This window comes from Ammospiza caudacuta, chromosome 18 (assembly GCF_027887145.1).
Source record: "Ammospiza caudacuta isolate bAmmCau1 chromosome 18, bAmmCau1.pri, whole genome shotgun sequence".
Taxonomy (NCBI): Eukaryota; Metazoa; Chordata; class Aves; order Passeriformes; family Passerellidae; genus Ammospiza; species Ammospiza caudacuta.
Genome location: NC_080610.1, coordinates 4,791,391 through 4,814,261, shown reverse-complemented (window position 1 = coordinate 4,814,261; position 22,871 = coordinate 4,791,391). Strand labels below are relative to the sequence as shown.

Genomic DNA, 22,871 nt, shown 5'->3' with positions numbered 1-22,871 from the left:
AGTTATATCTTGTGGTTCTTACATGCAGTGGAATTATCATGCTTAAAGGAGGAAATGTGAAGTCCAATCAGAACATTTTTTTCTAAGTATCTATTAAATGATCTAAAATCCTTCTGAGGGCCCAGTTTGGTACTTCTTCATCTGGTAAGAACAAGAACAAGAAGTGGCAAAACAAAATATATTTAAAATCAATAGATTTTTTTTGTTTGTTTATTATTAAAAAATTTAAACCCTCACTAAATGCCTACTGATGTCCTCAAGTGGGAAAGACCTACTTTCAAGCCACTGAGGAGAGTGAATATTTAATCATTCTTATGAATTGCAAAACCCCCAACCAGGAAGATTAGAGGAAGGAAGAGGGTAACTTAAGAATAACCAACAACCTGTTGCTCAGACCACCTTAATAGATCTGAAGCTGGTACAATTTATTTTAAAACTTTGGTTTCAAAAAAATCCTGGCACTCTAATTGCATCTCCTGGTGTAATTCAAAAAGATCTCTGATCTCAGGTGGTGTTTTCTATTCAACCTTCATGGATCCTTTGTTGTATACTTTACTAAGTGATCCCTAATTTGGGTTAACATTGAGCAGTTTTGTTTTGGTTTTTACTCCATTCCTTTGACCTTAGTAGTGAAAAATGAACAAAGAATACTTTAATTCACCTTTTTTTAAAAAATAAAATAATGTAGTAGTCTTGAAGAACAGTCTCTTTACCAAGAACTATGTTCCTTTATCGTGTTTCACAGTATCACTGCAGCTTTCTTCCCATGGAGGCTCTGAAGGAATAGGAGTGCATGGATCCATCCCAAAGCTTGGGATAAGCAAGGGCTGCTGTGGAAAGTTTCCTGCACAGGAAAGCCAAGGTATTTTCCAGGGCTCTGGGAGAGCAGCTCTCCTCCAGCTGCTGGATTTAGTGTTTGTTTTTCTCAACTTGGCTTCAGTTGCGACTGCTGATGCAGCAGCTGAAACAATGAGCTGCACACACAGTAGGTACACAATAGAATGTGAAGGGAGGGATGTGAAGCACTCAACATTTGTAGGTTTTGGTTGGTGTTTTCTTTTCAAAGTTCTTTTTTAGTTGATTGTGATATTAGATGTAATGCATTGTCTGGGTTCACATTCTCAAATGTCTCATTATTTGCTCTCATAGGAAGAGTAAAATGCTGATATTAAGCAAAACCCTCAGTTACCTGAAGGGTGAGAGAAGATAAAAGGGAGAAATCCTGGTAGAAAGTGAATTTTCATCCTAAATGATGAAGCCAAATGAGGTCAGGCTGATACCACCTGATAGAAGGTGCATTCATGATTTTCCCCACCATCTCACAGTCACTGATACAAAGCAACAATATCTCAGATAGATATAAATATCAGATCCCAATCATCTGTACATGATGCTATTTTAAACTCTTCCACGTGAGAAAATTGGTTAAAAATAAAAATACAGCCCTTTTATTCTTCTTTAAATGTTCTGTTCAGTTCTTCATGCTGAGAGAATCACAGACCTGTCTATAAATATCTAACCCAGATCTACAATTGCTTGTTAAAAAGAGAGTGTTTGGTAGAAGATTGAATGAAATACAAAATGTCTTCTATTATTTTTATTAGAGACCAGATGTGGCCTCTCAATTTACCCTCTATCATTTGGAGATGTACATTCACCAAGAACATTGCATGTGTGCATATAAATATTTTCATGTTGTCATGGTATAACAAAGGGTAATTGATTAGAAAAATCCCTATGGGATTTTCCACTTAAGAGCACATTTTTGTTTTAGCACTATTGTCTTCAAAATAAACATGTAAGGATGCATCTATTTTGATTGATCCAGCAGAAAGCAGCAGTGAACAGGCAGGGCTTTGGCCTTTGGGTAATGAATGGCACTGGCAAGTTGAGTGGAACTGGTGCAGCCAACGAGCCCAGGAGCTGTGTCAGGGGTGCTGCACCTCAGCAGTCAAACACTGCTCCCTCCAAACTGCAGCCTGCTCTGCTGGGGCAAAAATGGTGGCATAGAAAGGGAAATGGAAATCCAGTCAGATTGCACAGGTCCCTAAAATGACTCTTTGTATTTCCACACAAACTATTCACTTTCTGTAGTTATTTCTGTGCATTCAGTCTATTTACAGAGCAAAACATTCAGAGTCCTGGGCTAAGGGCCTGGATTTCTGTGCTGTTTGACTTTGGCATTTAATCACCTGTCCAGGCTGGTTGGAGACTTATTTCTCTTTAAATTCCTGTGGGACCTTAGCTACATGTAATGCAATCAATACGTGCTGAAAGGCCCTAATTGATAATTTCTGGATGCAGGACAAGGTAAAACTGAAGAAAACTTAGACATATCTGCTGAGGCATTTTTCAGACAAGTTGGTTTTTAACTCTGCCATTAATCAACAGCAAGCTTCCATATGATAGTGTTGAAATAATAGCTCCTAAACTTCTCAGAGCTGTCCCATTACTCAGGTACTGCATGTCTGTAATTCCTTCAGTGCCAACATTTGATCTATGCTCTGGTGCCTCCCTCAAAGCTGGAGGAAAGCAGGTGTTGTGTTCTAGCAATGGAAAGTGCCTAAAGCTGCTCTCTCTGTAGACAGCATGTGAACGATGATCGTCCCAGCCAGGGTGATGGTGCTTGGTGCTTTATTTCTGCCACACTTGGTTAGTGTGTGCAAGATGCCTTTTCTCACATATCAAGTACTATGCTAAAGATACATGTAATGTGACAGTTTCTATAGTAACTACTTGTTCTTTATGGAATTGCAGATTAAACCTGTACACCTTGTTATTGTTCTTTTATCCTATTATCTAGACTACTCAGTTACCACAGATACTTTATTTTATTCTATTCCCTTGCCAACATAACTATATCAGGGATTTATGCATTTGCAAGTAAAGAGTATATATGAAAAACAGAACACTTAAAAGTTTTAAATTAACCACTATCTGATCTTCTAAATGCACTATGTTTGTGCATGTATATTGAAAGCTAAAATTTCAAAATAAGGCTGCAGACATATTTTTATTAAAGCAGGTCAAAATTATGCTTTGAATATTCTTGTTTTGCTGGGAGAACAATGCAAGTTATGTATATGACGTTTGTTTTCTAACAAATTTTTCTAGAACAAATTTGCCAGTCTAGATGTACTGGCAAACTCTTCTAATATGAACAACACCTAAGATTCCTAATTATAGGAAAATTTTCTCAATATGGTATACTGATTTTTACATGGAATTATTTCATTATTATAATTCATCAATGCTACAGCTCTGCTGATAATATCAGTACTGAAAGTGATATCATTTACAGGAATCAGATGTTTTCTGCTTTGTATTATGTTAGCCTTATTGTGGGAAAAAATGCCTGCATCCCGTCTGTGTGTGAGTCTCTGTTGCTATCTCCAGCAGAAGTGTATCAGTTACAAATCAAGCTTATAAAATTAGCAGTGTAGGGAGAAATCAGCTACTTGATCAGGGCTGCAGATTCAACAATGCAAACTAGTATTGTAGCCAAAAGGAAAAAGACACTAGGAGAAATGTAAAATATGAATTGGGTAAATCCATTAATGAGATAAAAAGAAAATTATACTCATCGTTAATTAAAAAAAAAAAAAAAAGCTGTAGTAAATTACACATACACAAATGCAAAAGGCAGAAGGGGAAAATCAGAAAAAAAAATCTACGCCCAGTACTGAGAGCAGCTGAGTGACGGTAGAAGCGGAAAGCAAACAGTAGATAAATTCCGTGTAACTAAAGAAACTGTTTTTTCTCCCTTTACCCTTGACCGTATCCTTCCAACACGTATGTGCCCGGCTCGCCCTAAACCACGCATTGTGAAACGAGCCCTGGCAGCGCAGCCGCTGCCGGAGCCGGGCAGTGCCGCGCTGCAGCGAGCATGGACCCGCGGGTGCGGATGCGGTTGTGCAGAGGCAGAGCCCGCGGCACGTCTGTACCCGCACATTATGTAACGCGGGAGAGCAGCGGAGCGAACGAGCCGGGGAAGAGGCACAAACCCCTCGCTAACAGCACCCGGCTCCTTCTGCGCCGCGCTGCTCCGGGCGGGGGCTGCGGGGGCTGCGGGGGCTGCGGGCCCGGCCGCCCCCCGGGCAGGAGCCGGAGCCGGAGCGGAGCCGGAGCGGAGCCGGAGCGGAGCCGCCCGCCGGCCGCGCCGCCGCCCCGCCCGCGGTACCCCCGCCGTTGGCGTGGAAACGGGCTGGCGGCTCCGGCTCCTCCTCCAGCGCCAGCCCCGCGCTCCCCCTGCCCGGCTCCCCGGCGAGAGCGAGCAGCACCTCCCTGTCTCCCGCGGGGGGCCGCCGGACAAGTGCTCCCACGGCCGCCTTTAGAGCAGCCCGGGTTTTTGCGGTTGTGTTTTCCAGGGAGAAGATGGGAAAGGGCAGGTTCTTGCTCCTGCTGGGGCGGCGGGGCTAGTCCCTGCAGTCGTGGTGTGTCTGCTCGGCAAATCACAGATGCTGATGTGAAAAAGGGCCAAAGCAGAGGAGAGGCGTCAGTGGATGCGAGCGTTTGTACTGATGGATTGAGGAGGTGGAGGCTGCCTGCCTGGTGCTGGAGAGGTGAGTGCAATATTCCGCATTTCCTTCTCTCTTAAATCAGTTCAGTGATGAACATTTCCAAAATAAGAAAAAGCACTTCTATAGCCAGCAGGAAAAGATGTAATTTTGAAACAATAAGCTATGCTTCTGCTGGATAAAAAATATGAGTGTCACTGTGAGGTAGGAACATTTCGCTGTGTGTAGACAAAAAATAGTAAGGGGAGGCAGGCTGCTGATACAGTGAAAATGACCTTCTCAAGGGATACCGGCCTTCTATTAGCTACTGCTTCAGCTTGGGCCCTTCTTCTAAAAATTAAGTGGTCTCCCTTTCCTAGCCTGAATTTTAACCCATGAATAGCCAATACCTGAGCCTTAATAAGATCTGCTGTGTCCCCTTAATGATTCAGGAAGATAATCCACTAGATTCTGCCTGTTGGGAGAAGAACCTCCACGCTATGTAGCACCTCCTCCCAGGGAAATGCAGCCTGGATAACATTCTATCAGAAAAGACTCCTGCTGCCAAATTTCTGTAATAAGTGCTCCTGGTAGCAGTCTCATGTGCTCACTGGAAGGATGTGTGGCTCTGCAGAGCCTGGATGCGTTCCCTCTCCGTGTGTGCCCGTGCATGTGAAGGAATGAGGAGGGTTCATATTAATCTGCACCTGTGGACGGCTCCCATCTGCACTTGTGAACCACAAGTTTTTTGATATCTTTGCATTTGCATTTTGGGAGAGTGCTTCATACACAAAACCTCCAAGCCTTCAATGTTAGCAGAGAGAGCTGCAGACAAATAGATGTCAGTTTAATTTCTGCTCATAGAACTGATCCGATCTGCTTTTGGCTGTTTCACTGTAGAAGCCGTTTAATGTGTCTTCTTGCAGTATTTATTCTGCAAGATATTGACCTATCTCAACATTTTCCTGGGAAGATTTGAGAAAAATATCACTAGATTTCCCTCCAGCATTTCTTTATATTTGTTTATAGCCATTTTCTGATAACCTCACACCCAAAAATTGATTTTTATTTGGGCTCAGTATTTCGCGCCATTGTGGGTCACACCCTTCGGGTGGCCATCAGCATTTCATCCATAAAGGTTACAACAGCAGGTCAGGTGCTCTGAATACCTACTTGTGGATCACAAAGGGGCAAAAAATGAGTGTGCATTTTGGACTTAGGGGAAATTTTGTCTGACTTTATAAATATAGATGTTGGAAGTCCGAGCTGATGCCTTAGGTGCTGTTACCGGCAGAAATCCTCACTTTTCTTCAACAGGCACAGATTTGACAGCTGAACAGACACAGCTCTGCAGAGCAGAGTGTGTTTTGCCATTAATGTGGCTGTCTCCATCAAATCATTTGTTTGGAAGCTATCATGCAAAAAGCACAGATCCCTGCCCTTGGATTAAGGACATTATCAGAGGAGAGGCCTATGTGTATAGAAGGGTGAAGATCCAGTCTTCAAGAAGCCAGTGGCAGGTGTAATCAAAAGAAAACCTCTTAGTTATAAGGCATATTTAGGAGGAAAACTCATGCTATCTTTTGTTACCAAAGCACTGATTGCATTTTCAGAGAAGAAACCCCTTCTGTGTACATATGTATGCTTATAAGGAAGAAAAGCTGATTAATTCTGTGCAAGGCATGGAAATGTCACTCTGACAATGGACCTTACAGAGAGGAATAATCTCTGCATGCTACATAAAGAATGCTACACCTCTGGCTGAGATTCTGTGCTTGTCACTCCACAGGCCACTGGTGAGAAGAGTTGAATAAGTCTTCTGCAGGTACTACCTTGAATTTTGTAAGCCTCCAGAACAGTTTCATGTTTCAGTTGCAGACCTTGGTTTTGAATTTAGTGTTGATAATCTAAAAATAACCAGCCAGGTAGCTCTGAGGGACTGAAGTGAAAGTGTTCTGGTTGTCTCTGACTATGTTCTGACCAGTTCTGACTATGCACTGATGGAACAAGGTATGTTAAATTTTAAGGAGTGTAGATAGAAACTGAAATTTGTCCCTTCTTAAGGAATCTACCTGCTAAGCAGTGGGGAAGGGGATAAGGATAACAGAAAATTCAGCAGGTAATAAAAGCTCAAATCCTTCAATGGTGAAGTCAGCTCTTCCTCTCCAGCTTAAGCAGATAAGGATTTTGACAGCAGCCTTGCTTGATACACAGGGGTGAGGCAATACAAGGCAATGATGCCTTTTTCTCTCTCCCCCTCCATGAATTAAAGAAAAATACTTTCAATTCCTTTGGGTTAAATCACAGTAATCCCACTTATTTCAGAAGAGATTCTTCAAATTTATGTACCTGAAAATGAGAGTTGAATCTGACTATTTCTGCTAAAGTTTTGGACCTGCTTTCACAGGAGTCACTGGAAGTTTTGTCATTTATTTCAGCTGGAGAGAGCCCAGCACACACAGTTGCACTGATCAGGTTCTCCCTTGCCTTTAGGAACAGAAATGTTGAACAGTTTTGTAGTTGGTTTCAGTGAGGTTGCAGGTTCAATGACAAATCCAGTAAACGAATTCATAAATTATCAGTTATTTGAATCATGCTTTTTTGCTGAGAAAATGGGAGTGTTACTCCCATGTTAAGGTTGACAGTACCCACCCTCAGCAGTAGTAGTTTCTACACAAGCAATCAACTATTTTCTTTTTCCTGAGAGAAAACTTATTCAAAGGCCTTTAAAGATCATAATCTTGGCCTATGTGCATGAAATCATATTTATACTTACAGAGGAGAATTGTCCCATTTTTATTTAAAAAGGCTAAATTTTGTTCTTTGTGATCCCCAAAGTATCCAGAATTAATCCACATCAATTACTAGTTACAACAGATTCCCTTCCCTTACTTGAGAGGATAATATGACTTATATTTTGTATGTTATATTCAGAGTTCACATTTTTATTAAACTTTCTAGAATTCAAGAATGGTGATTAGGAAGTCCAAATTTCAACTATTACATTGATGAAAGAATAATCCCAAGAAAAACTATACTGTTCAAAAGCAACCAAAATCGATTCTCTTTGCAAAGTTCCCTGGCAATTTAAGGCATGTGGAATAGACAAGATGACAGAGAAGGGTTAAATACCGTTTGATAAATTCTGTTTTGGATTCAGGAGTTGATACATATTAACAATTTAAGTTGTTTCAGCTTTCAAGTGGAATTAAGGACAGAATTTAACCCTTGACATGAAGGCTACAGAGAAAATATTCTTCTGTGAACTGTTGCTTTTCCTTAACATTGAAGGGCACTGGTGGAGTTGGATGGAAGGAACAGATTCAAATATTGGTTACTACTGAATACATTTAAACTCACAACTAACAAAACACATGGCAAAAATTCAGAAGATAACAGCTCTATATGTTGGTTGTTACGGTTTTTTTTTTCACTTCTTCAGCTCAGAGCATTTTCTGTGGTTCAGCAGAAGCTCAACTCTCCTCAGAATCCCATTTTATTATTTATTGGACACCCAGTGAATCATTAGGGAACACGGTTTAACCCAACAAATCCTATTTGCCTTTTGTTTTCTCTGTAAGCCCCTAATACCAGAGAGTTTTTCCTTCTCTGGATTCCTAAGCCATCACATCAAAAAGACAAATGTGATAACACCTCCACATGATTCCACATTGCAGAAATAACCTGTTGGATTACCAGTCAACACCTTGGCCAACAGAAAAACTTAAAGAGGCAAATCCAGAAAATCTAAGTATTTGATTTGCTCACACGCATGAAAAATAATGACTGGAAAGTAAATAATAATTTCATAGGAACTACAATTGGTTAATCCATTATTTTTACAGTGGAATTATGAAATAGTAATTGCCTGGACTTGGCAGTTGGAAGGAATTATTCTCATCACTTTCAGACGTCCATAACAAGGACATGTACACACAGAGTAGTTGTTAAGGCTTCCCTTTTAGCTGGTGGAAGAAAAAGAGATTTCTCCATTGGAGTTACCTAGACTAGTTTCTGACTACCATGTTAGTGTGAGATTGAGCTCTGTAAATGAGAGCTGACCTCTGGAAATGACAGCTCCTCTCCACTGCCTCTGAGGGAATCACTGAGTGAGTAGCTCTGAGATAGCCACCTACATGCAGATGCTAAATCTGCACAGATGAATCCCACTCTCACTGTCTATAATGTAATGTTTAACCAAGATTTACTAGTTAATTATGAAGATATTTTCATGGCTCACCATAAATATTTGTAAGTCATAATGCAGTTGCCATTCCCTCCCTACCTGCCCTGTTTCCTGGGCTGGCATTGCCTTCCCCCTCGGAGTTATCTCAACAACGGTTTGGTCAAGGCACTGGAAAGGCTTCACTGGAACAGCACCAGCAATCCAAATCTTTTATCAATTCTTCCAGGCAGTATTCTAGCACACATTCCCAGTGTGTTTCTACTGATTTTCTTGCCTGATTTCTATGTTTTCAAATCTTACCCAGACAACGTGGAATAAGCACCTTTATCTCCATAAACCGCACGAATGCAAATACAATTAGGCAGCATAGCAAGTGTTGATGTACAAATAAAGTTGACACAGTTGTGTTGTGGAAGGAAACAACACAGTGGAGCTGAATTGATTACAATTCAGTGTCATGGCACAGTAACAAAAGCCCAGCTGGGTGTTTAGCTCTGAGAGGGCTTGCTGTTCAGAGGGGGCATGCACCTGGTTATTATATTCCTTCCTTTAAAAGAGAAAAGTGTGTATGATTCAAAAGGATACTTTCCTACCAGCTAAGGGAACATCTTTCTGAAGATAATACAATTTCAGCTATTAGGCTGGATTTTTCAAGTAGAGAGTTCTGTCTCTGAATATTACCAGCTGAAGTCATATAAAACAAATACTGGAATGTGTTAACAAAATATGATTTCTTTTGGATGTATAATATCTATTTATACATTTATATGCATTAGAGTTGGGGTTTTTTAAATGTCTTTTGAGGAAAGAAAGACCAGGATACTGGCTGTTGGAGAGGATTCAAAACAATACTACAGGAAATATTTTCCATATCATTTAAAGCACTCAATTCAGTAAATTAATGCATATGATGCTAACCAAATCCATTAAAAACTAGTTTTGCAGAATTAACACCATTGCACAGGAGCATCTCTCAGTACTGCCAGCAAGTTGATTGTTGCAACAGGCCTTGGCAAGAAGATTTTCTCTCAAGATGCCTTTCTGTGCCTGACCTTTTAAATTTGGCAGAGTTCAGGGTACCACAGCAGAAGCCATTTTGTGATGGGAAGATATTCATATATTCTTACCATTGCTAAGAATCTATTGAGCTTCCATGTGATATTGCTCAGTAATGGTAGAATCTCACCTCAATCAGTCATTTCAGAGACATGTTTTTAATGTCTTTTCCAATCCATCTATGTCCATGAACAGATAAACTCACCTTAATTTGTAATTCAGGGACATTAATGCAGGTATTTAAAATTCTAAGGCTAGCCTACTCCAAATTTGAACAATTGGTCTATTATCATATTGTTTCTGTTCCCTGACTAGATGTGCAATAAGTCCTCTGATTATGTTTCATGCTGTAAATGTTCCTGAAAGCAAAGCTGAACTTTGCCTCATAGCTGTGATTACACAGGTGTGTCAAGTTTGCTTTTTGCATGTGTGCTCACAAAAAGCAACAGAATACTGAAGACTTGATGTAATTTTTTTTAAGTTACAGGAACAAATTTTTGGCTACTAGGTTCAAGGGATCAACAATTGTTTTAAATGTGGCAAGACTTGAGGCTGATGTGCTGTTCAGTATTATATCAGCACAATATTATTTGCTCTCGCAGGTCAAGTAAATATACAATGGTCTAAACAAATTAAAGTATCAAGTAGCATCAGGAAGAGGTAGGAACCAGTAACTTTTAACACTGAAAACTATAATTCTCCCTTTTTCCAGAGAGACCTCATTGTACCCTGCAGTCTTGAATGGCGCAAATTCTATATAACAGAAGTTAAAACATCTATAAAGTAATAACAGTAATAACCTACCATATAGACAAAGAACTGAATTATTGGATCTCTTACAGTTCTCTGTCAGCACACGTGGGTTATAAACTAAAATTAAATGTTTACTGAAGATATTACTCTGGTCTGTGACAAGAAAAACCTCTCTCTTTGCTGTATCCATGGCATAGCAATTCCACCCTTTTCCCACTTCTGCAGTCAAGGAAACCAAGAACAGCCACTGATATTGTGGCCTCTTGGGATCATACCTGGAAACTGCTCTAATTCACACTGTGGCTTAGGCAGCCCCAACCTGGCTCTACAATAAAGGCTGGATCACAAAAATGCCTTTCTCCCCCAGATTAAGACTAGAAGTGTTTGAGTTTCTGTGTATTTTTGAATACTTTATGTTGCTTTTCTAGTTGTGTCTTCTGATACTGGAAGGCAATGAACCCCAAGTAGAAAATACCAGAATATTCCAATTCAGAAATCATTTAGGGAGAATAGATCTGGAAGAAATGGGTGATGCCCATTATAGTAGAAGTGTGCTTTGAAGGGGAGATTGGGCACACAGGCATATGGAACTCTGGGACATCCTTTAAATATTGTAAACTTAATTACCAAGTGATGGGAGAACTTCTCAGTGAGCAGCACAATTACAGTCTCCAGGTATTTTCAGTCAGTATTTTCTTTGTGCTGTTGGATACCTCCAATGACAGGAGCCTGTAACTCATCAAAGCTTATCTATACAACTGTAGCCTTGCATTTTGGATACATTATGTTTTCATGATTAACCTGTCAAAAATTATTCACAGACCTCATTGAAAGTTTACATAAACAAGTCAATTGTTTGTTTTAAAGGAGACCAGATGGAATGCTGTCAATCTATGCACCACTGTTCTTACTCAGCTGTGAGATATGTGCAAATGGAATTTCTGAGACATGGCATTTATGATCTGTCTTTATCTGTGTTGCAAAGATTTATACTTGATGGAGGAATGTTAACAGTACATCAATCTCATTGTTCACTTGGTGTCTGCATCTTATTATCAGAATCATCAATTATAGATTCCATAGTTTTTAAGATGTAATTTAAAAGGATATGTTTTTTCAGATTTAACTAGTCACAAAATACATAGAAAATACAATTTTTCCCTACAGTTTCTTAAGCTTCTGTTGGGATTAGTCAGAGGCATGTGGTGATCAACCTCTTATACAAGAAATAGAAGGTCAAGATTAAAAGTTTTCAGGAAATAATACAGAGTGCAAGAGGTCAAGGACTTGGCTCTTCCTTTTAACTTTTGCAAAATCTTTTAGAAATGTCACCTTTACCAATGAGCTCCCTCCTGCAATCAACACAAAAAATGAGAAGGGACTGTTAAAATTATTTTTGTGCAGAGCACTAGTTGAGAGTGGACATGAGAATCTGAAATACAAACCAAAATTGTACCTCATTCTGATGAACTGAAAAAAAAAAATTCTCAGAATAGCCAAGGAGACACAAAACAGTACCGTGATGACAATGTTCAGTGATTTGTTCAGTGTCATTCCTGTGTCTAACAGAGCAAAACTACTTAGAGCTTTTACTGGAGGTTTCTCTATTGCCCTGAGCCTTCAGCCAGCACAGAGGTGACACAAACTGGGGTTTATTTCTCCTGAGCTATTTGGCACAAAATATTCTTTGGGATGAGGAGACTGCCACTGTGTCAGTGGCATTGCATCCTGATGGGATTGCTGCCAGCTGGAGGAGATTGAAACCACACTGGAATTGCTATAAGGTGGGTTTGGGCTGAAAGCTAAGCCAGCTGTGAGCTCTGTACCATTGCCTGCCTTTGTGCCTTTGGCAGAGGTGGGGAGACACCTTATCGGGCATTTTCCTGGAGTTGAGAAGTAAGAAATTTTACGTGCCTTGTTTTCTGGAATGCCTGTAGCTTTTTTGGGTAGATTGTGGGTTGTTCTCTTACTACTAAGATGCATCCTGAGGGGGAGTTTTTAGCCTTGCTACAATAGAGATGCAAAAGTTGTTTGAAAGTCAGAGAGGGCTTTAAAAGGCAGTATCCCTTTTCATAGTTACTAAAATACTGATTCCAAAACCTCAATTTAAAAGTCTTGAGGTATGCTGTAAATGAACCAAAACATAACAAAAGCTGTGCTTTTAGGCACAATTATCCTGGTAGTTATCAGTCAAGGAATAGTGTGATACCTGAGCAGTGGTACCTGAGATCACTGAAAATACAGACCCCACATCTCCCCCCACTCAGGCCAAGTGCCCTCAGAGATGTCCCTGTAGTCCTTTAATGAAGTTCTCAAGATGAATTATTGTTCTGCTGTACATTGTGGATATTTCCCTCCCATCCTCTCCCCTTGGTAAATCTGCTTTGTGAGTTTAAGGTGGATTTGGAATCCCTACAGTTGCAATAGCTTTTGCCCTGTTTTGACCCAATATGGCTTGCTGAGAAATTCATGCCCAACCCCTCTGCTGAAGGCTGGATGTGCTGTGGGTAACCTCCACCATATGCATTATTTCATGTCCCAGATCTGTGCATGTTTCACAGAGCTGCTTCTACTGTAATATCAACAGTAGATTTTTAGTGAGCAAAAAGAAATAAAATGGTGAGTCATCAGCTTTTTTCCTGCATATCTCATCTGTGGGAAATGCAGAATGCTAACTAGAATAGTTAGGCATCAGCGATAAAATTCCAGCTATATGTGCCATCTTAATAGTAGGCTAGAGTGTCACCAGAAGTATTTTTTTCCTGGTAATATGAGAAATGAATAACTAAGGATTCACTGCTGAATAATGAATAAACGAAAGGCTCGATTAGCACCTTTCAGCTTTCAGATAATTTTAGTGCTGCAGCTTCTTGAGTCAAGAAGAAATGTCACTGAGAGTAAAAGGAACAGAAAAGCAACTACCTGAGATGTTGCTGTTAAAGCTGTGCTGTGAGGGTGGTGGTGCACATTTGCCTGGTCAGTGAGGCTCCCCCATAAGCTGATAGGACAGCCTCATGCAGACAAAACCAGCAAAATTTGGGGGTATTGCTATTAACAGTAACAGCAGATCATGTGTGTAGTCTCATAAATCAACACATCAGTTCCCAAAACATGATTCAAGAGCCTGCTTCAAACAAAAGGAATGAAATTATCAGGGTCTCAGAATGGTGAGCTGATCTCTGTGTACCTTAAAGAGGAGGAGACAAGTCCAGTTAGGGTGGGATACAAAAAGGAAACTTTTCTGACCTCAGCAAAAGAGAACTTGTACAACAGGAGAGAGATGGATTATTTAGAGACAGAATTGAAGGGCTAAAGGATAAGTAAAAATATAGACATATTGGCTGCATGACTAGGAAGTTTGCAGACTACAGAGAATTAAAAAAAAAGGGGGGGGAATATCTGAATGATGAGAATGCCCTTACATGCAAAACAACTTGAACAGGAGCAGTGATTGCCCCCCTCCCCCTCTCTCTCTCCACACATGTATAGACAGAAAAGTACTGGTAGTGTTAATGGAACACCAAAAATCATCAGTATGTGCAACAAAATTGGAAGCTACACCTTCTGATATTACTAGTAGTAGTACAGTTACCAGTGAAAAATAAACCATCAAGAAAAATGACTGGATTTTGGTTTATCCTTAATAACAAAATTAAATCCATCTATCATTCCTATGTTTCAGCTTAAGGAAAAAAATAACAATTTACAAGCTTGCTTGAGGCTAAAAATAACAACTTTACTCAGCTAAATCTAAATCATGGTACTCCTATGTTACAGTAAATACCCAGATTAAAAGTCCGTCTTCCTCAGAAGATGGACTTAGATTTAGCAGTTATTTTGTTACTTATCCATTTTAAGAGTAATTCATGGTAATCAATATACAATACCTAATGTTTTGTATTTGTTTTATAGACAAAAAATATATTCTTTGAATTATATGAAAGCCATCTACTATTTTGACAGGATCAGTATAGCCCTATGAATACATGAAGCCATCCAACCACGTCTTGTCATAGCATGACTCAAAATGGATGTGGTCAAATCTGGCCTCTGCTCTTCCAAGCTTGATGAAACTAGGAACAAACATAGTGAATACCTGCAGAATCCAGGCTGGGAACATGTGCACAGAGCAAGAAATTAATGTCGAAACACAATGACACTGATCATGCTTCAGCATTTCCTAGAAATACAGTCATGCTGAGATCATACAAAAGCGGGGAGCTGAAAATTAAACTATTTTGGTATCTATTCTTACAGAAGTTCTCACCGTAGATATTCCAATATATGAAGAGTATGAATCATGCACTGAATACTAAATTTTCATCAGTAAAACAGTCTCTATTGCTGGCACTTTGGTATCCTGCTTGCAGTGTTGTTAAATACATTGTTTTTATTTTCATCCTGTTCAAAACCAAATACGGGTTCATTTCAAAACCTACTGAAGTCAACAAAACCATTACTTTTAAAGTGGATCACAGCCACAGCACTTTACAGGGTTTGGAATGTTTTTATTCTTATTTTCCCTTAATAAATACTGTCACTGTTTCTGCTGAGGAAGAACTATGAATGCCCTTACTCCGAAGTGTCACTTATCATAGGGTGGCAATTCACCATAATTACTTAGGTTCCTCCAACTCATTTTACATTCTCATTTAGTGCCACATAGAAACGTTTTTCATCTCAGTAGAAAAGCAAGGTTGAATAAGACGAAGGACCTAACATTATCTAAGGAGCTTAACCTCTTCAGAGCACAAGTGGTGAAAAGCACACTGAGACTATTGCTAGAGATGTTTGCACTGCACCTTTAGTTTCACTTTTTGCATAAATCAGGCCTTCATCCTCTTCAAATCTGCAACCTGCATCTCTGTCCATGACCAACTTGCTTATTGAAAGAGTTCTTTAAAAGTCTGATGAAAGGAATTTAACCACCAGTGTCCTCTAATATTCATTGTACGTTCAACATAAGCTGCTTAGAGTCAATCGGGAGTTGGGAGGCAGCAGGGAGTGCCTGGGATCCCTGTGCGTGTGCTGGTGGGTGTGGAACTGCAGCAACTGCAGCTGGGCTGTGAGGAGGGCGTGATCACCCCTCCAGAGGGAGAGAATTGATAGGAGAGACTGAAGAGAAATCCTCATGGCTGCTAAATCTCAAAAGGATGTTAGGTTCTTTCTGGCAGCAGCAATTATCGGTGGTGGGGTTTTGTTTTGGTTTTGTTCAGGGGGAGGTGGCAGTGAAGGAAAAATACGAGCTAAAGAAGTTGATGCGTCAGATACCAAGGTCTTTTTGCTTTTCTTTGAGTGAAAAAGAACTTAGTTTCTATAGGTCTCTACAGAACTTTATCTAGCTGGCAAAATGATGGCTTGGCCTGGCTTTTGAAACCAGGAGCTTGTTGGCTGTTGTACAATGTTGCACTTAAATGTTTCTGGTTGCAGAGTAATTTTCTGTGAAGTAACATATATCTGTGTTTGGCACAAAGCAAGTTCATATCAAAACCAGAACATGGGTAACATCCTTCATATTCATCTTATAAAAAAAGTCCTTTGAATTAGAGAGTGGCTCCAACAACAGCTCAGCTGTCTGAGGTGTACCTGCTGAAGCTCTTGCAGGCAGCAGGAGTGTACGACTGTCAAAGCTTCTGAATTTCAAAAGAGAAGCAGAATGAGACCAGGCGTAGGCTGCAGCTGTAATCTGTGCTTGGTAGCATCCAAGTCCTCTCCCATGAGTCACACTGCTGAGAACATCGTGGATTCTCTTTAGCCTCTTGGGATTTATTTTTTTGGCCCTGGACTGCAGTCTAATACTTCTTCCACTTCTCATCTCCCTTTTGCAGATAAAATAATGTTTAATTTGAGCTGTTAAGAAGAAACTTAGAAAATCCACAGTTCTGATGTAGATACCTTCTGACATAGTTCATATGGTTAATTTTATGTGTGGCCTAGGGGTAGAAAATACTCTCTACCCTACCTACCCCATTAATCCCTGATGATAGCCCTGCATTTTGTGCTGATATTGACACTCTCTTCCTTTCTTTTATTGTATTAGGAACAGCATTTTAATCCATGATTCTGTCTTGTTGTGAGGTTAATAACCTGACAAAAGTGCTGAAGTTTTCTTGTCCTTCCCTAGATTCCCTTGTCCTTCCCATCATGAGATTTATTTGCTTTATTCTTCCACTGTACTGCTTTCCTCTCTTCCATTTTGACCAGCTCTTCAATGTTTTCTCTGCACCTTGTTGCTCTTTCCTCTCATGCTTTCATTGAGCTACTGCCTCTGAACTCCCTTACGATTCATGTGAATCTTCTATAATCCTTTTTTGACTTTTTCTCATGTTGGGAACTTACTGCTCCTGCATACTCATTCAACCTATGTCTGTTTTTCTGTTTTTTCATTCACTGAGGTTCTTTTGATTTGTTCTCTGTGAAACATTACTCATTCTCTGTTGCTTAGTTTCCAGCTTTAACCATCACATTGCCAGTCCTCCCCTGCTTTCCCCTAGCCTTCCCATGAATTCAGTGTTTATTTCTTCTACTAAAATGGTTCCTGTATTTTACTCTTCTCATTCCAAAACCTTTTGCTCTGCCTTTCCCTGTAAGTCTGTTCTTGCCAGGTTTCCAGTCCTGATCACTCCCAACAATGTCCTTTCTCTAGCAAAACCATTCTGATGGAAGTCTGATGATCTAGGCAATTTCTTCCACTGTGAACACCCTGGATTTATTCTCCCCCTTTTTTTTCTCCTAGTGTAATTAAATTCCATATGTGCACACCCATCTTTACAGATTCTGAGTCAATCCTTTCCCTCTTTTCTTTTTGTTTCCTGTGTGCAGATTTCTGCTGATCCTATGCCAGTATGATATAGTAAGATGTGCCCATCTGCTCTTCTCGCCTCATCTTTCCTTCCTCTATTGCTATCTCTTCCTTCTTTTTTTATGGATACAGGATTTCTTGCTTCCTGTGAATATACCATTCAATTTACCCAAGAAATCTTACCTAGCTTCAGTGACTTTATTCTCTCATTCCTTGCCTTAATCTTTGCCTTTCCTCCAGTTCTTTCCTTTAAAACCAGCAGAACAGTTGTGATGTATTTCTGTCTCCAAGATGCTTTTTGTGCATCATCACACATAAAACTCATCTGTTGTTTCCAGGATTCCCATTTGATGGAGCATCTCCTCCTTCCCTCTTGCTTGGCCTTGAGCTTCAATCTTTGAATCTCCACTGGCTGCTTTTCTCTATTGCATTAAACAAACCTCCTGCCTTCAGGACACTGTTATCTGTGCCCAGACTCTCATGTTCTCACTGCAGAGATTCCCATAGCTCATGCCTGTCACTGGAACAGCTAAAGCATGCATGGTTGTGCTTTATTATGTCACCTTTAAGGCACAGGAAGAGAAACTTCCTTTTACAAGGCTATACTGTTCTCCTGTTACAAATCCCTCTTAAAATTTCTTTGCTCAAACTACCAAAATTCCCTCATCTTTCATAAGGTATTGTGTGCAACAAGGTTGTATGAGTGATAGGAAATATGCCATTACATTCATGAAAAAATTTGAATGTTTACTAGTGCTTTTTAAAAAATTGTTATAAAATGCTCTCCTTAGCCTTGTAAGATTCATGAAATAGCAATGCTGTGATAGTGAATCTTACCTCTTGAATCACCCACATAAGGCTTATGGGTCCCACTAATAAAGACATAACCTCCACTGCTGTCATCACTGAGTGCTTACAAACATTGAGTGGCTGCTGCATTTTGTTTGCTGCTTTATTGCACACTTTTAAATGGGTCTGATGTTTGGATGTCCCTAAAGCAGCTGCTGTGTGTGTTGTTTCTTCTCACCCTTGTCTAGCAGCCAGGATTTCCTGCTCACCCACTGCTAGACCCACTGTAATATTCTTGTTCTTGTGGTGCTTTTTGATGCCAGTGTAAAGGTCACCCTGAAAGCAGCCACTGTGGCAGAGTCTGGTTCAGTCAAACTGCTGTGAAGCACAGCAAGTCCCTGTGCAGCCACTGCCTCTGCCCTGGGCTTTGGCCATGCAGCTGAGAGCAGAACTGTGCTGTACCTGCCTCTAGTCAAGAGTCAGTCAGTCTCATGTCTGCTTGTGCTGGTGCTTCTTCTCCCTGTCTCACTGTAGTTTGTGGATGTTGCTAAAACAGGTCATAATTTAAATAAGTATTTTAGGTATTAATGCTTCAGAGGATTTATGTTTCCAACTTCCTCTAGTAAGTGGGGTGTGCACAGTTAAAAGAAAAATAACCAACAGATGTTTGTTGAATGCTTGGTTTATAAGAAATACTATGTTTTCACTAAAATTTGTAGGTTTCCCTAAATTTTGAATGAAGCCTGTATGCTAAATTTTGGCTGGGTGATATACTGTTGCTAAAACAGGTCATAATTTAAATAACTACTATGTATTTTAGGTATTAATGCTTCACAGGATTTATGTTAAGTGGGGTGTGCACAGTTAAAAGAAAAATAACCAATAGATGTTTTTTGAATGCTTGGTTTATAAGAAAAACTGTGTTTTCACTAAAATTTGTACGTTTCCCTAAATCTTGGATGAAGCCTGTATGCTAAATTTTAGCTGGGTGATAATATAGTGGTGGATATCCCTGACCAGCATCACTTGTGTTGTGGTACTGCTAAAGTTTGTTGGATATTTTCCAAACAATAGACAAAGATGTTTAAGCTAATGAATATAATAATATCCCATGTCAGGCACACTCAGTCATACACTGATAGGTCTGTGCCTACACAGTAATTTTCTTTGGGTTCTCCATTATCTCCTGATAAAAATTCCTTCTGCCATGTATCACAGAATGGTATCCCTAGGTGGCAATTCTATTAGTTGAGCTCAGATTTTGTGCCACAAATCTGAGTATTTCTTTAAAATCACAGTGGGAATCAGCAGATGAGAACCTAATGGACCTACCAATTGTTCTTCCTGCAAGGGTGCTGAAACAGCTGGGGCTGGTAACCATCAGTGCTGCTGACACTAAGGAGTTCATGGTATGGCAGCAGTTCTGATCAGTGCCCTTCTCATCCCCTGCCTTGGACTGAGTTCTGAATTAATTTTTTTTTAATCATTGTAATCAGTTTCTAATGATTATACACATCCACTGAGAACTTCTGTACTTTAAGAAAACTTTATTTCTGCAGGTTTTAACTTTCAATCATTTTTATACTATTATGTCCTTTCACCTTTGAGAACCTTTATTGTAACAATCCCATCCTCACACAGCAGCTTCTGTTATTTGGTGTTGTTTACTGTGGCTGAGATCCTGTGCCATGGATTTGCATTTCTTGACTCACTTTGCTATTCCTCTCATTTTGGTATCTTTTGCACAGATATTAATTATTTCTTGGCTCTATCTTGAGGAGTTGGTATAGAGGATAGGTCCTATTTCTCAAATAGAGATCAAGATGGATCAAGTAAAAAAATATTTTTTATTCAATATTTAAATATTTAGAGCACAGCAATCACTGAGGCTGATTCTACTTGAAAACTCAGTGCATTTCTTTGTCACAAACAGTATCTCAAATTTGGTATCTAAGAAATGGACAAGCAGAAATCATCTTTGAAAAGATGTGCTTAAGGGAGTTAATTGACATCACAAAGAATGCCCATGACAAAAAGGGACAGAATTTGGTAGTGTCCAGTCAAACTCTCAGCCAATTAAATAATGACACTTCTTCCTTCACTCCTCTGACTAACAGAATACACATTTTAACTGCTGCAAAAAATAAACCTCAGATACATCAGCTTTCTCTGCTGTTTTCTTGTTCTTCAACTACATCTGGCCCATCCTTTGTTTTGGGTGGGATTATAGTGCCTTAATGTGTAATTGAAAGTTTTATCATAACTTGAACATACTTCCTTGTCTTTCAGGTTTCGGTGATTGTATAAAGAGAATGTCAGTAATATCTGTAGCCCCAGTTTTAAAATAACTTCTGCTATAAATGGAATTAAATCTCCATTACATTAAATAGTAAATTAATTTCTGTGGAGTTATTTCAACCTTGTATTTCTACAGCATGCATGTCTGGGACTCTTTCCTGGATGCTTCCCAGATCCAAAAATCTGGACCAATTTCCCCATTTCTTGTGAGCCTCAGTTCCTTTATTTTTCTCTCTCTCTCAAAAAAACCTGCTTAGTAGAACACTTGATTTCTTCCTCAGTAAATGCCTTGGGTATGTCCTGATATATCACACTCCCTTGTGTCTTCTTCTCTTTCATTAATAGTATAAAAATGATTGAAAGTTAAAACATGCAGAAATAAGGTTTTGTTAAAGTACAGAAATTCTCAGTGGATGTGTATAATCACTAGAAACTGATTACAGTAGCTTGGCTTACACTTGTAAGTCTTATATGAGTTCTGTGCCACTTCTTGCTAGATTTGAGTTTGAGTTTGAGTTTGCTTTTGCATGGGTGTAAAAGCTTTTTATGTGTGTGAGTGGGCTGGTGGTCATGAAGCTAAATTATCAGATCACTTGCATTTGAGGGATAATACAGCTTTGTGCCTACATCTCCAGCTGGAATTCCTGCTGCCAGCAGCATGCTGTGTGCAATCTCTGTGCTGTGACAGTCACAGCCCCTGGTTTTGTTCTCAGCTTAGGAGTCACTGCCTTTCTACAGGATCATGGGGGATGCATCTTCCCAGGCAGGGTCTGTGACTCTGTTCCACGATGATGTGTCAGTGGTTAATGAATCCAGAGACAATACTTGGATCTTTCCTTATGGAAGTGTTTACAACTGAATTCTGGTGGTGTGTCATTCTCCTTCCCTGTGCCTCTTCTCCCTCTGCTGCCATAACTTGGGAAGGAACATGCTGGAAAAGGGATAAGTGTTTATATTGCACACACAGAGCTCAGTTTGCACAAGCCAGGAGTGATGGATAGGGGCAAAGAGCAAGCCTAGATAGGAAACCAACAATAATGACTGGTTTTATTGGCCACAAGTGGGTGGTCAGAACATGGTAGCACTAAACAGCTGCTCAGCTTAATGGGCTTCAACACTTTAACATAGTAACCAGTGCCAATAGTAACCAGTAACCAATTTTGTTCAGGTGTCCTTCCCACTTGGTAGAATTGGTAGCATTCCTCTTTTGATAGTGGCAATAGATCACAGTTAGGTCAGGATTTGGGGCATGTTACTCTTATCTTGTGGGAAAAGCTACCCATTCTAGTGATGACAAAATAACCTATCTATATCATCAGACCTAAAAAACCCATGTTTTCTTAATGTTCTGAGTCTTCAGTTGTCAGGAGAAGGCAAACATGTTAGTTTAGACACACAGATACAGTATCATCTGGTCATTTGAATAATAAGATTTTTTTAAACAAACTTTAGACAAGTGTGCAAGTAAAAGGAAGCAACAGGGCTTTCCACTAGAGTAACTGAAAATACACTTACCTAATTAGAAACTTAGAGCCACAAAACACACGTTTAATACGAAATCTGATTTTAAGAACTCAACAAATTCTAGACTGCCTTATTTTCTGAGTGTATTCCAAGGAAAGGTAAACCTGGTAAGAGGAAGTTCATCTGCATGTAGCCAGGGCAGTAAACTGCAGGAATGTAATAGTTTGTGAAGTTTCCTGAATTTTAAAAAGTATTGATTATGAACATGAGAGATTTTTTTCACTGTATATGGGAGAATTTACTCAACTACACCAAACTTTCTTACTGTAGTGCCTATTTGAAAATAGAATGTACTACTCTGCTTTACAAAACAACAACATAATCACCTCATTGGGTTACTACTTGAAAATCACATCTGAAATAGTGATATCCAATGTAAGCAATAAGAATGACAAGAATGAAAAAAAATAAACAAAAAAAGGAATTCAAGAGTGCAAAACTAATGTGTATTTACATACTCCTGGTCTTTCCTACAATAAGGAGATCCTACTTTATGGTTTTTTGGTGTTAAACATATTAATGAATGGCAAACAAAATAGTTGGTATGTAAAACACTGTGGAATACGAATGATGCATCTGAATGTGTTGTGGAAATATGCAACAGGAAATACTCTACAGAATGTATGAGCTGAATGAAAACAAAGGATTATTCCTGAGAGAGTCTATTAAAATGATCTGCTTGTCTTATATAGTCTCAAAATCTCCAGATTGCTCCTCAGACTGCTGCCTTTTGGCAGGAGTAGGTGCCCTCTCGCTGCTCATTGCTAGCAAGCCTCTTTTGTTCAGGATGGGACTGAGAGAATAAAGAGAGGGACTTGCAAAATCCTTCACCTGTAATCACCACAATACATAGAAAATGTCATAAAGAATTCAGCAAGTGGTTTTATCAATGACATGGAAATGAGGCCTGTGATGATGAAGATTTAAAGGAGATCCAGTTTGAATGTCCTGAAGGTGTCAGAATAAC

At 39.6% G+C, this 22,871-nt stretch overlaps 2 protein-coding genes across 2 annotated transcripts in view; one reads left to right on the top strand and one right to left on the bottom strand.

Moving 5' to 3' along the window:
- The window catches only part of RSPH14 (radial spoke head 14 homolog), a 72,043-nt gene that overhangs the window by 12,471 nt on the left and 36,701 nt on the right, over positions 1–22,871 (bottom strand). The window lies entirely within an intron of this gene.
- Positions 4,277–22,871, top strand: part of GNAZ (G protein subunit alpha z) — a 49,824-nt gene continuing 31,229 nt past the window's right edge. The window contains exon 1 of the mRNA XM_058816459.1: positions 4,277–4,562. The gene's annotated coding sequence lies outside the window, so the exon portion shown is untranslated. The remainder of the gene's footprint in view (positions 4,563–22,871) is intronic.